The 13,621-nt window shown below is 37.7% G+C and overlaps 1 protein-coding gene across 6 annotated transcripts in view; it reads left to right on the top strand.

Moving 5' to 3' along the window:
* Nucleotides 1-13,621, top strand: part of LOC108717915 (centrosomal protein of 85 kDa-like) — a 139,544-nt gene that overhangs the window by 85,778 nt on the left and 40,145 nt on the right. The window lies entirely within an intron of this gene.

The raw sequence follows: 13,621 nt of genomic DNA, 5'->3' as shown, positions 1-13,621 counted from the left end.
TGAAAGGAACTTATCTTCATTTCTCAGTGTGATCTTCTTCATAGAATCTCTTAAAAAAATTATCTGGTTTACCTTGTGTTTATTTGAACCTTACAGAGGTTTTTATATAAAGTTAAGCATCTTAAGCTGGCCATAGATGCAAACTTACCATTCCGATCAAATGAAGTAGTAAAAGAACAGATCAGCCGATGTTCTGCCCCTGACAGCAATTGTACAAAAGTTATGTCCGACAAAGCTGGTGACAGTCTCCAACTGAAAATCGACCAAACGGCCGATCTCCGTGGGACGAAAAATGTCGGGACTCTCCACACACGGTCCAAAAATCATACGAATCGAGGATTCGTACGATCGGATCTTTGCGTCTATGGCCAGCTTTACGCATCGTAACTGATCAGTGTGCAAAACATTTTGTATCTCTTTGCATTTCTTTATTTGGTGCAAAGCTATATAGAGGCATGCATACAAAGTAAAGTCTTGTGAGGCTGTTATCGGTAGACCTGCAACCTGAATCATTTATTTATAGAAGGCCTATTCTACATACAAGTGCAAAATGCATGTCAGGCTGTTGTTGCTCTATATTTTAGAGCATTTCTGGACAAGTACAATGAACAGCTACAATGTCTCTTTGAGGCAAGAGTTCTTCATTGTATATGTAAACCCCTAGCAGTAGAGCAAGTGACTGACTCTATAACCTTTAAGCAGTAAAACCTATTTTTTTTCCTAGTCTGACTCATATAATACAGATTTCCATGAGACTATCCTTTTAAAGAAAGTGGTACAAGGGACCAAATATGTGCTGGTTTTTGGAAACCATTGCCTGTTAAACAAGTGTGTTAGTTGACAGTTGTTATATGATGCAAGGGTATGAAGTAGGAGTGCAGCTGAAAGATTGCAGTGCTGTCCAACCTTTGTGGTAATGAGGAATTTTTCTGGGCTGATAATGAAAACCAGTGTTGACCACTCCCTTTTTTAAGCCATACCCACTTTAAACCACACCCATATTACCACAAGACCATGTCCACATTAATGGTGGTTGACCACTCCCTGTTTTAAGCCACACCCACTTTAAACCACACCCATATTACCACAAGACCATGTCCACATTAATGGTGGTAGCACAGCAAAAAACCAAATAGTTGGTGCTCACTGCTGGTTTATCACATCACTCATATGTGAAACCTTTATGTCATATTAAAACAGACCTTTAAATCCATATACCGTATATACTCGAGTATAAGCCAAGCCGAGGTACCTCATTTTACCTACGAAAACTGGGAAAACTGATTGACTCTAGTATAAGCCTAGACACAACTACAGCCCTGTCTCCGAGCAGCGCACATTCTGCCAAAGCGACCCCCCCAGTGATCAACCGGACTTCTTTGCAAAGTTGATGGTGACAGAGAATTGCCAAACGGATTACTGTGTGCATTGTCCCACTGTCCCACTACCATGTGCAGAGGGTGCTGTTTGATATTGCCATCACTGTTAATCTTTCGTATAACCAACAGAGGGCGCTGTGTGATATTGCAGTCACTGTTATTCTTCCATATAACCAACAGATGGCGCTGTTTGATATTGCAGTCACTGTTATTCTTTAATATAACCAACAGAGGGTGCTGTGTGATATTGCAGTCACTGTTATTCTTTCATATAACCAACAGAGGGCGCACTGTTATTCTTTCATATAACCAACAGAGGGTGCTGTGTGATATTGCAGTCACTGTTATTCTTTAATATAACCAACAGAGGGCGCACTGTTATTCTTTCGTACAACCAACAGATGGCGCTGTGTGATATTGCAGTCACTGTTATTCTTTCATATAACCAACAGATGGCGGTGTGTGATATTGCAGTCACTGTTATTCTTTCATATAACCAACAGAGGGCGCACTGTTATTCTTTCATATAACCAACAGAGGGCATTGTGGGATATTGCAGTCTCTCCCCAAGTGTACTGTTGGTATAGGAATGATTAAAAGTGACTGAAATCTCAGCTTCTCGGGTCGGGTACCGCTGACCCGAGTATAAGCCGAGGTAGACTTTTTCAGCACATTTTGGATGCTGAAAAACTCGGCTTATACTCGGGTATATACGGTACCTCCTTCTCCACTGTGGATAACACAGCACCCTCAGCACATAATTAAACACCTTAGAGGCCACCTAACAACAATTTCCAAATTCCTCGTCCCACAGGGCAGGCAGAGTATGGCACACACAGGGAGCATAGGGCAGGCAGAGAATGGCAGACACAGGGAGCATAGGGCAGGCAGAGTATGGCACACACAGGGATCATAGGACAGGAAGTGTATGGTATACACAGGGAGCATATGACAGGCAGGGATGTGAACAATAGAGGTGTGCACAATAGAGAACAACACTAATCTATTGTGTCCGTGCAGGTCTTTTTAAGGCAGGCTACATTATATTACAGCATACAGGCTATGCTATGATGTAATCTATGCAGGGTCATATATTCTATATGTGCAACCAAGGGCCTGTGCCTAGGGTGGCAGCATTGAGGGTAGTGGGTTGGCTTTGGGGGATTGTATTGATTAAAAATAGACTGTGTATGTACTGATCAGTAAGGAAGATTGGTGTTTGGAGGTCCATTGCCAAGGGCAGCATGGAACCCAGACACAGTACTGGGTATATGGTGCAGCACAAGAACATACCATAGAAGGCACACAGGTTCAGCACCAGGGGTATGCAACTACAGAAATGACTAAAGTTCATTTTTGCACAGTGGAGATTCCAAGTCTGTACCCTGGGTCACAGAAATATACTGGGACAGGATTCCTCTATTTGAGTGTGCCTAAGCTAGAAAGACATTTCTGCATAATGGGGAATATAATTTAGTTCTGTGGGGCTTACTGCATTTTTAGCATGGAAGACTGGGCATGACTGGAGTTTTACATGTCCTTTAAAGGAAATTCTTTGGTCTGCTTCTGAAATATTCCTGGTAAAAGAACACACGGCCTGCTTCTGTACATTTAGCCATCAATATGCTACAAGATCATTGTGTAAATACATTTCTTTTCTGATGATATATTCTTGGCATTTCACATCCATGATGTTCCTTTCTGATACCAAATGAAGTGCTATAACCCTTTGTTAAACGGCAAACCTTTATTTTTAAAAGTTTTACTTTTCCTAAACCTTGAGTTAAAGGACCACTATACTTTTAAACTTTACAGTGTTCAGATTTGTGCTTCGTACAAGGCAGTGGTGATACATAGTTTTATGGCATGTATATTTAAAGGCTATGTAAAAACCTTGACTATTATCCCTGCTATTGAGTGTTCCATTTATGGTCTTTTTTAGATGGCCAATCCCCGATCACATCTAGGGCTGCCACCTACATGCCACTTACCATCAACCTGTATGTTAAAAGGGATGCTGTATGCTGACTTTAATAGTTAAAATAGGGTCGATTAAATATAGGAAGTATTGTTTCCAGAAAAGGTGGCCACAAATGGAAAAATGATGGAAACTATTTACTCATCTTTTAATATTTTAGTTAGACCAATCTATAGGGACAATTTAAGTATGAAGCCATCGTTGCCCTTTAAGTCAGTAACACATGAAACAATTTCAGGTTTCCGCGGTTTTTAGTGTGCATGCAACAACAAATAGCCCCCTCAGCCAATTAATCTGTAATTTAGAAGAATTGGGCCTTATGATTATCTTAATTTCACATACTTAAAACTGCTAGACTAATATTTGATAGTGGCCTTTATGTTGACATGAAAAGTACCATTATTACTATTTTTAATGTATAACTCTCTTTATGCTTTATATATCAGCCAGTTCTCTGTATGTATCACATATGATTTGAAACACATGAAAACCTTTTAGGAAATTGCACAAGAAACATTTGCAGGTTTTACAGTGATTTATATTCTGACAAATGACTGTCCTGAAAATAGAAGCAGAAATTTGCCAAATATTAAATTTAGTTTTGGAGGAGGTTATTTTCCGACTTCGTTTTATTTGTGCTTCCATTCTGCATTTTAGTAATTTTAGAGTGGTTTCAAAATTCTGACAGATTATCGGTTGCTTGCTATACATATTCATTACTCTCAGGAACTTTGATTACATTTTGTTCATTTTGTCATCTGGCTTGTATTTGTGTAATATGGAGGTTAAAGGACATGTAAACCCCCTACACAAAAATGTAATCAGTGAACAACCTCTTTGAAATCCTTAGATAACTGACACTCTGGTTGTTAAAAGGACAACTTTAAGGTTGCAGCATCCCCTTAATCACTTAGAAATCCTTCTCCTCCTCTAACCCACTCTGCCCCTCCCTCAGGAATTTACTTTGGCTGTTGACTTACTAAACACACTGTCCAGTCTAACAGCCAATGAAGAGATAGCAGTGCTGGTTCCCATAGAAACTCTGCTGTAGCTGTCTGATCCTTTCTTTTTCTCCTAACCACCTACAGTGCTCAACCCAAAGCAGAACTTTTTATCAAAGTATGTTGTGCTTGTGTAACCCTGCATTCTTCATTGCATGAACTTTACAGCATACATGTCCTGTATGCAGATGTCAATGTTACTGATGATGTGTCAGAGGGAAAATGGCCGCCGGCTGAAAGCTGCTATTTTTTTTTAGGAAAATGTTATGGCGCTGGCGAATGGAGGGCGTATATGCAGTACCACTGATGTGACTTGGGTGGAGAAGATATGCACAAATTATATACATGGTTGGAAAATGTAGGCTTTACCTGTCCTTTAAGGTGAACCCAGATTATTGAAGTTTGCATCATTATTATTTTTTGACTTTTTTCTAATCATTATTTCACTGGCCATTCTTTTCCTTCCGCAAAAAAGGGGACAAAAAAGCCAGCCACTATAAACTGTGAACAAAATGTTTCTTGCTGGGGATGTTATAGAATGGCCACTTCTATGCAACTTTTCAGTTGACCATCATCATTTCTTTTTTATAGATTTGAACCCTAGCAACCAGGTTACTGAAACTGCAAATTAAGTTTTTTTAACACAGACATATCTGAGTCTAAATATTAAGAGGTTATTTATCAAAGGTCGAATTTATGTGAATTTTTTTTTTTACTCTAATAAATTCAAAAAATGTACTCACAACTCGAATGAGAGGTTATTAATGAAAAAATATCGGATAGCCCGACCCATCAAATTCGAATCGAGTTTTCCTCCAAAAAAAACCTTGAATGTCAGGAAGGTAATTAACATATTCAAATAGTTCAATGGACTTCTGCCATTGACTTGTAAATTAACTTAGCAGGTTTTAGGTGGCTAATATTCGAGTTAGAACTGTTTCCATGGTCGTGGTGTGATAAATCTCACATTCAAATTAACATGCTTTTAAATTCGAATTTGTGAGTTTTGACACACAAAAAATTTGAGAATTAAAATTTACCATTTGAACCTTAATAAATCTGCCCCTAAAAGTAATCCACGAGAGTCTATGTCTGAATGTCAAAAAGGGGGTTATTTTCCTTTACTTTAAGGGCAGAGACAGATGAGAAGATTTAGTCGACTGGTGACAAATCACCTCTTCTTCGAGCGACTAATCTCCCCGAACTGCCTCCCTGCTGGAGAGATTAATTTGAATGCAATGGGATTAGATTAAAGGCTGTCAAATATGCTTCATAAACATTGGAGTACAGTAGTAGATACGATGGCCTAATTTGCTATGGTACCTGATCACTCATTGTATGACCAGTTTAAGGGTGAAAAAAAAAACGCTGATACGTTACTGTGACAAATTCATTCACAGCCTTAGAAAAGCAATCCTATATTTTGTTAGTCTGAGGCTTTCAACATGAGTGTCAGTGATTCCAAATGAAGTATCCCACATCTCAAATAGAGTGTAAAACATAAATAAATGTGTGTCTGTATATATATATATATATATATATATATATATATATATACATGTATAGATAGATAGATAGATAGATAGATAGATAGATAGATAGATAGATAGATAGATAGATATCTCTCTCTCAATTAATTTGTAAAAACAATAAGCGTGGTGGAATAAGTTAGTGACCACAAAATTAATATGGATGTCATAAGAGGTCCTCTGCACTCAACCCATTATCAATATATTAAGGACATTGAAACATTTTGTGCCTTAAGCTACTAAAATCTTAATCTTTAAACAAAACAGGGATTGTTTGTCCATATATTGCAATATATTTAAGTTAGCCAACTACGTCAAAGTCATCCCCTGTGTTGCCAGTTCCTACACTCAACTTGCATCTGATTCATTAAGAATTCTATAGCTTCATTATACATTATTCATTATGCTTTCAAAGTAAAACTCCTAAACTTGGTTGCCCTTTTATTGGCCACCAGTGGGATCACCTGACTTTAGCTGGAAAGGGTGGGAGCTACAACAGGAAGCTGGCCACTGCTCCTGTATATAATAAACAAGGGAAAGCTGTGCTCACCACTAATTAATAAAGTCAGGTGATCCCACTGTATTTTAAAGAGCAGATTTATTTATTATGCAATATTTTATGGTATATTGATCTTTATCTCAATTCCCCTTTAATGCATTGTTTTCTTAATTGGTATGTTTTGTAATTCTTCCCCTTTAAAAGTTCCAAGTGTTGCAGAGGTAGCAATATATGTGCGGTATCTACCACTTTTCTAATAAAATCTTCCAGGAAAGGGGAGAGATTAACAGTGCTTTGTGACATGCTGTGAGTGACAGACGAAGCAAAGACAAACTCGAGAGAGATAAAAGATTTTACACTCCGCCAAGGTCATGGTCATTGTAAAAACTGGTTTATCTTGCCTTACATGCTGATCACAATTCACTCGCTGTCATGCAGCATAAACAAAGCCAGAAGCCTTTTGTAATTGTATTGTGCAAATCTTTACAAAATACAATAGGAAATGGCTGCTACTACACAGTTGTTTTCTAAAACAATTTCTTCCATCCATTGTTTATTATTGTCAGGCTGAATTCATTTGTGTGACTTTTCTGAAATGTTACACTTAAATGGAAGATTATATGGTGCATTCAGTAATCATAGCTGTAATTTTTTTTTTTTTTATTTCTTACAAATATACATAGGAGTTTTATCTGTTGTTGGGCAGGTTATGTTTTTAGATAATAGGAGCAATTTGTTATAGACATTTCGAACATTCTGACAATATTAGGCTTTGCTATTTCAAACTATAAGATATAGTAATATAGGATATAGTGGATGTAAAATAGCATTTTAAGTTACTATGGCAGGGCAGTAGAGCAGGGGTTCTGAATCTTTTGGTTGGCACCTCAAAGATGGCAGTATTAAAAATAACTTCCAGACTCATTCCAAAAATATGGGTCCCAGGACAAAAATGTTAAGTATCTTGCTAGTATATGTAAGGGTTTTTATACCTTATTGGCTGTTCCATGTTGCATTGAGTTTTTAATATTCATATTGCTGCAAACCATTGGGTTTCTGATACTTGAGCATTGGTACATGCTTAGATGCTTAGACGTTGACTTGACACTGAATTAACTTTTGCCATTACTGTATAATCTAAATATATTAGTACAATACCATATAAATCAAAGATATATATGTTTTAACTGGGGCCTTAGGAAAGATGTTTTGGTACCCCATTGTTCTTATGCTACTGTAGTGGCTCCCCCACAAGCAAGTACAGTAGAGTAAGAGTAAAGCTGGCCATATGTGATGCTATCAATGGGTGACTGTCAATACTATTTGTCAGATTTAACTTTCGTACGGTTGCTGTCACAGCCAGAACATCGTCTGATTTGTTCTTTTACTACTTTATTTATCTGAATTAGTGGTTAGTGGCAGCTCGGAAGATTGTGAAGTCCAATCATTCATCAGATACAAGGGTAAAATCTGCATGTCTCCGGTCAGCTAAAGAACCTATTTTTTCACCATCTCTGTTACCACTGGAAGCTTATTCTGTGTGACTTCCCCCACTAGAGCTAACTGGGCCCTAGACAAGACTTTTGGAGGCCAAAATCCAGCTTTGACTGGAAACTCAAAAACATATATCAAGTGAAGTGCTCTTCAAATAGGAGCATTAAAATAAGCAGTGTTTGTGGTAATGGACAGATAATATGACCACTTGAACATAAGTGGTTCTAAACTTAGCCGTCTACATTTATTTATCTGCAGATAACACTGAACTGCCGTTCTTTGTTTCAAAAGAAAAGGTGTTTGGTGCTCAGAAATATCTTTGAGAACTATTTTATTGCTGTATGATTAAGTAAATAAGTATTTTGGCATAAGTTAATCTTAATTATTTTTCAACAATTCAGTAAGACTTTACATCACAACCCCTCCTGCTTAACTGGAAAAAATGTCTCTACACACTTTAATAATGGTTGCTATAATGTACTAGCTCATGAACCTTGCACAAACTGTTGCCTTCACATTGCCTAGTTTATATCAAGTTGCACTGCATTTTTTAATGTTTGCAAAGATGGCAGTGCAAGGGTAGAAGCATTGATTCCTGTGGAGCTAAACACAAGCAAGGCTTTTGATTTCCTCCATTAATAATAATAAATTAACCAGGTACAAACTAAAGATAAGTAAACTTGCGTTTGTGAACACCCAGATACACTTGCATGTATGCATTGACCAGTCTTGAATATAGAAGCCTGCAGCACCTACTGTTAGGCCTCTTCTTTCGTAGGCTATAGGATGCCTGTTTCTTTCACACTCTCCTCTTTTCTTTGAGTCCTTTAAAAAGTTCTTAGGGCTCACCGCGAAGCCTTTAATTTGTAATTTACTGCCAAGGAAATTAACCAAACTGTTATAAATTTATGAAAATAAGGTAGTTTAGGTCAGCATTCCAAATTGCTATCCCCATTATTCTTAGTGTTATGTGCCCATGAAGTGTGCCCTTGTGCCATAAACTTTATGCTAATGGCATGAGTGTACCATAGGAGTGAATGAGATAAGCCTGACAGTGTGTGCATGGGGTGGGTTTGGCCAGAAAATTCTCATTTGTTTATTTTCTGTCTGAAATGATAAGAGGCTTGAGATAAGGAAGGGAAAAACCAAAGCCTAGTAGCTCTAAAATATACATTGGGCTACAAACAGCACACCCGAAACTTTCAGCAGGATTTCATGGTTGGGAGTTGCTGCACCACACCCTGCTACTTATCCAGCGCATCATTTAATAATTATTATCTAGCTAAAACCCAATCAATTATATTTATATATAAATATATATATTATATTAAAAACCTTAATACATAAATTTTTTTAAAAAAGACTATGGTAAATCATTTTCTTTAAGAGTGGTGTTAATTCAATAGCCTCATTCTACTATACTTTTATCTCTATATTTAAAAATCCAATACTGTTCTTTCTGTAAAATACTTGCCACCATCTCTTTTTTAAGAATTGGTTACCATTTCTAGCCCCTTGAAACTGTAAGGACCCAGGGTCAAAAGTATGTTGTATGTGTCAAGTAAGGGCAATAATAATCCTATGTACATGTACTGTCATTTGCTTATTTAAAGGGGTGGATAACCTTTAAGTTAACTTTTAGGGCCTTATTTATCAAACTCATTTTCTTAGTATTTAAATTAGAATCTGCAATTGGACCTTATTTGTTATTAAAAAAGCACAATTTAATCGGAACGGGGACAAATTATAAATTCGAATTGTAAGATTTTTTTTGGATTTCTTTCCCAAATCACAAGATTTTTTTAGCGGTTTTGCCCCCTAAAAGTCAGAATTTTTCGGATTAATGCCCAAAATAGTCAGATTTTCAGGCCAAATCCAGAGCAGACCACAGAAACTTCCAAATAGGATAGGGACCACTCCTATTGACATATATACAACCCCAGCAGGTCTTGGGTTGTATTAGAAATCTCGAAAAATTTGAGGTTTTTTCCCCACTAAATATTAGGATTTTATAGAAAAAAAAAAACCTCATATTTTTCAAATTTTTTGGCATTCAGACTTTAATAAATTAGTGTTATAGTATGTCCTAAGCCCCCCATAGACGCAAAGATTTTTCTTTGATGAATGACCAGTTTCAGTGCAATCCTACCAATTAGGCAAATCATCGGGAGGTTGGTGTGCAACGAACGATCGTACATCTACCGATTTTTTTCCCGACCGTTTTTTCCCGACAGATGTCGGCCGAAAAATCGTAAGATGTACGATCGTTCGAATACCACTAACCACACGATAATTGGTCGGGCTTCCCTAAAATCGGTCGTTCGGCAAGAAGAATCGTCGCGTCTATGGGGAGCTTTACTCTTAAGCTGGCCATAGATGTTGAGATTTTTAAAAGATCAGATCCTGATCGTGAGACCACGATCTTCTCAGAACGATCATACGATCGTACGAATTTACCATCAACTAAAAAGACCAATTTACCAGGAAAACAAAGGGGAGCTGCCTGCTTGGCCCTGCAAACATAGAGAGATTGCACTGGGACCGACAAAGATTTTTTGACCTGGCCGATCAATTTCCCGACAGATGTCGGCCGAAAAATCGTAAGATGTACGATCGTTCGAATACCACTAACCACACGATAATTGGTCAGGCTTCCCTAAAATCGGTCGTTTGGCAAGAAGAATCGTCGCGTCTATGGGGAGCTTTAGGTAGGACTTTGTGTGGCTATACATCACCCATCAACAGAAGAGCTCATCTGTACTACTTAAATGTGTATGATGTTGTGAATGCCTGTATTCTTTATTGGCAGCTTGCATAGAAATGTTCATTGTCTGAATAAGCAATAAAACAACAACCATAAAAATGACCTGTTTATTGTTTTTCACAGACACATTTTAAGAGAAGAATAATGCTGTGATGATTTAAGGTTACCAAAATGTCCCCTAATATAATTGGACCACCTGGTCTCTGTCATCAGATTAAATTCCTACTGAGTTCCTCACGTATTCATGATGTTTGTAATTAGTATATACGCTTCTGTAAGTTAAGCTTAGATTTCTTTCCAACAGTAGAAACATGGCATCAGCCAGTAATTTATGCTCTTGCTGGTTGGAAGTGTTTTCATGGAAGCTGCCCCAATAGTTATTTTCCACCCTTCAACTTCTATGCAATTGATGTCTTTACAGAAATCAAAGGCAGGCACAGGCTCAATACCTTCTCTAGACAGAAATATCCATAGGTTTGTAGATTACATTGGTTTTTGTACATAGTTGCCTTTGTTTCAGTAGTTCTGCTGTTCCATCTGACACTTTACAAATAGTGTTTTGCACGCAACTTGGTTGTGGCTAGTGCAACACTCATGATAATTCTTAAGCTGGCCATAGATGTTGAGATTTTTAAAAGATCAGATCCTGATCGTGAGACCGCGATCTTCTCAGAACGATCGAACGATCGTACGATCGTACGATCGTACGAATTTACCATCAACTAAAAAGACCAATTTACCAGGAAAACAAAGGGGAGCTGCCTGCTTGGCCCTGCAAACATAGAGAGATTGCACTGGGACCGACAAAGATTTTTTGACCTGGCCGATCAATTTCCCGACAGATGTCGGCCGAAAAATCGTAAGATGTACGATCGTTCGAATACCACTAACCACACGATAATTGGTCGGGCTTCCCTAAAATCGGTCGTTCGGCAAGAAGAATCGTCGCGTCTATGGGGAGCTTTACTCTTAAGCTGGCCATAGATGTTGAGATTTTTAAAAGATCAGATCCTGATTTTTTGACCTGGCCGATCAATTTCCCGACAGATGTCGGCCGAAAAATCGTAAGATGTACGATCGTTCGAATACCACTAACCACACGATAATTGGTCAGGCTTCCCTAAAATCAGTCGTTTGGCAAGAAGAATCGTCGCGTCTATGGGGAGCTTTAGGTAGGACTTTGTGTGGCTATACATCACCCATCAACAGAAGAGCTCATCTGTACTACTTAAATGTGTATGATGTTGTGAATGCCTGTATTCTTTATTGGCAGCTTGCATAGAAATGTTCATTGTCTGAATAAGCAATAAAACAACAACCATAAAAATGACCTGTTTATTGTTTTTCACAGACACATTTTAAGAGAAGAATAATGCTGTGATGATTTAAGGTTACCAAAATGTCCCCTAATATAATTGGACCACCTGGTCTCTGTCATCACGTCATTCAGAGACGTGAAGGCAACCAGTTGGGAACATTCATCACTCACAGGCATGCAATGTACAGGGCATTATTTGGAAGGTATTTATAGACTTTAACTTACTCCACTCTCCACTCCGCCAGTGACAAAAAAAATACTTGGACTAGAACAGTGGAAAAATTATTTGAGTGTTTGGTTCGCCTCATAAAAACAGCCGCCTTTGTATAGATAATTAAGACTTAAAGGACCAGTAACATCAAAAAATTAAAGTGTTTTAAGGTAATGACAATATCACATAAACAACACTACTATAATTCATATAAACAAGCTGCTGAGTAGCAATGGCAGAAATTGAAAAAAGGCTATATGGTACAGGTTAAATAATGGATAACAGATAACATTATGTTCTATAGATCTGCTATCTGTTGTGTAACTTGAGCCTTTTCTCCTTTGAATGGCTGCCCCATGGCTACGCAGCAGCTTATTTATATAAAAATAGTAGTGTTTCTGAAGCAAACACAGCAGTTTTACTAGTGCAGGTTAACACTGCATTATATTTTTATTATTTTAAAAAATGTTTTAATTTTTTGATGTTACTGGTCCTTTAATAGAATGTCTCAGACTTTTGTAGGTACAGAGCAAGAACAGCACTGCACATATTCTGTTATCGCTCATTATATCTCTGGCATTAATGCGTTTTGTTTTTGTCACACAATAAGTTTTCTGCAGCCTTTCATATAAATTCAAGTCATTGATGATATAAACAGGCTTCAGTCCCATTTTTTCAGTAAGAAAAATGATAAAGACAACTAACTATACAAACTAAAAATGCTAAATATAAAATCTACTTTGAATGCTACAGTGTGCATCATTATGATCTTTTATTCTTTTTTGAAAGTATGATGCAGAATTATTGGAATCTGGGGTGCTGCCCTTGTTCCCATATCACAAATCTGACCATAGTTAGCATGTGTACCAATCTCTTTTCTTGTTCTGTTATTCTCCGATCACTAAACACATTTTTTTTTATTTTTTAATATTTGACAGCTTTCAATGCCCATGACATTTCTTCTGTTCGGACATTCAGAATTTTGATGATGTAATGTAATTTTGTAATGATACTAAGTGCCTGAATTTCCCTTTTATGCCTTTTATTTCTCCTTGAAGAAGGACCAAGGACCAACCCTCCAATTCTGCTTTTTACTGTTAGATGCAGCATACCCCAGTTTGCCTCCCACTGGTAAAATGTTAGGAGTGTCTAATAAGACCTGCCCTAAGCCACTTCTGTGAACCAGTGCAGAATTTTGAGTGCTATAGTTCAGTTCAGATCAAAATATTATGAGTGAAGCCTTAGGTCTTATCCACTAATTGTACCAGTGTGGCTCTTTATAGCAACCATCAGAGTATCTTTTCTTCTGGTAGACCAGTGGTCCCCAACCAGTAGCTCGCGAGCAACATGTTGCTCTCCAACCCCTTAGATGTTGCTCCCAGTGGCCTCAAAGCAGGAGCTTATTTTTGAATTCCAGGCTTGTAGGCAAGTTTTGGTTGTATAAAAAC

The sequence above is a fragment of the Xenopus laevis genome, chromosome 5S, assembly GCF_017654675.1.
Source record: "Xenopus laevis strain J_2021 chromosome 5S, Xenopus_laevis_v10.1, whole genome shotgun sequence".
NCBI classification, from domain to species: Eukaryota; Metazoa; Chordata; class Amphibia; order Anura; family Pipidae; genus Xenopus; species Xenopus laevis.
The sequence above is the reverse complement of the archived record's forward strand: the minus strand, read 5'-3'. Positions and strand labels throughout refer to the sequence as shown.